Genomic DNA, 1949 nt, shown 5'->3' with positions numbered 1-1949 from the left:
ATAATTTCCTAGAAATATACAACCTCCAAAGATTGATTTAGGAAGGAATAGAAAATTTAAACAGATCAGTAATGAGTAAAGAGACTAAATCAGTAATCAAAAACTTCCCAAAACAGAAAACCCAGGACCAGATAGTTTTACTGGAGAGTTCTACCAAACATTTAAAAAATGAATGCAAATCTTCAAACTCTTCCCAAAAAATTGAAGAGGAGAGACACTCCCAAACTCATTTTATGAACCCAGCACTGTACTGATATCAAAGCCAGATAAGAACACTACAAAAAAGAAAACTATAGACCAATATTCCTGGTGAATATAGATGCAAAAATTCTCAACAAAATGTTAATAAGCTGAATTTAATAATGCATTAAAAAGATTAGGCACCATAAACAAGTGGAGTTTTTCCCTAGGATATATGGATGGTTCAACATACACAAATTAATAAATGTGATAAAACCACATTAATAGAACGAAAGAAAAAAATCATATGATCATCTCAATAGATACAGAAAAAGCATTTGACAAAATGGGTATAAATAACATACCTCAACATAATAAAGGTCAGATACAACAAACCCACAACTAACAATATAATCAATGGTGAAAATTTGAAAGCTTTTCCTTATGGTCAGGGACAAGACAAGGATGCCCATTCTCATTGCTTTTATTCAACATAGTACAGGAAGTTCTAGCTAGAGCAGTAAGGCCAGACAAAGAAATAAAACGCACCCAAATCAGAAAGGAAGAAGTAAAATTATCATTATATAGAAAACCCTAAAAATTCAACAAAACGAATTGTTGGAGCTAATCAACAAATTCAGTCAAGTACAAAATATAAAATCAACATACAGAAATCAGTTGCATTTCTACACACAAACAATGAAACACCTGAAAAAGAAACTATCTNTATTTGCTCCTGCAGCAGCTGAGGCTCTGCTCCTTCCTTCTCAGCAATACCGACTGGCAGAGCCATTTCCTACAGAGCTTCCATGTGAAAGCAGGGCGGACTCTTCAGTTACCTATGGTAGTAAAATCTTGAAATTCTATTGATGTTGTAATGAATTACCACATATTTAGTGGTTTAAAACAACAGAAATCTATTGTTTTACAGTTCTATGTCTTAGAAGCCCAACAATGGTCTCCATGGGCTGACATCAAGGTGTCAACAGGGCTGTTTTCTTTCTGGAGACTCTGGGGAAGATTTCTTTCCCCTGCCTTTTCTAGTTTGTAAAGCAAGCATGCATTGCTTGGCTCCTAACTCCCTTTCTTTCTTTTTTTTTTTTTTTAAACAAACAACATTGCCTTCCTCTGACCATTATCCCTTAACCACACTTCCCTCTTTCTGAAGATGGGAAAGTTTATCTGTTTTTAACAATCGGAAAAATAAGGATGTGAATTAGACAGGTCTCACCTGGTTAGTCCACAACAACCCTGGTAAATCTCACCATCCCAAGGTTCTTATCTTAATAATAACTATAAAATCCCTTTTGCCATAAAACACAACATGATCACAGGTTCCAGAAAGTAGGGTGTAGACCTCTTTGGGGTCCATTATTCTGCCTACCACCCACTATCCACACTCCCTTTCACATACTCTGTCAGAAGTTCTGTCAGAAATCAAGATACATCTTTCCCTCTGTGCAGTGTCCAGGTTGGTGTTCCTCTCAGTTCATATTCTACTGCATCATTGTGGTGGAAATTGTCTATTTCAAAAACGAGCAAAGTCAAGGAAAAGAGAGACAAATTTTAGTCTTGCTGAGGTGCTTCCTCAGCAGAGTCAGCGATGAGAGTTCACAATCTCTGGGAAAGAAAGAAACCCAGAGCACTGAGAATGCTCACTGTGCCTTCTTCCCTTCTTTCATTTTTAGAGTTCGTGGCCCTCAGGATGGTGAGCGATGACCAGGAGTGTGCTGGGTGGCTGGAAGTTTTCTACAATGGGACCTGGGGCA

The sequence above is a fragment of the Hipposideros armiger genome, unplaced genomic scaffold, assembly GCF_001890085.2.
Source record: "Hipposideros armiger isolate ML-2016 unplaced genomic scaffold, ASM189008v1 scaffold_662, whole genome shotgun sequence".
Classification (NCBI taxonomy): domain Eukaryota; kingdom Metazoa; phylum Chordata; class Mammalia; order Chiroptera; family Hipposideridae; genus Hipposideros; species Hipposideros armiger.
The sequence above is the reverse complement of the archived record's forward strand: the minus strand, read 5'-3'. Positions refer to the sequence as shown.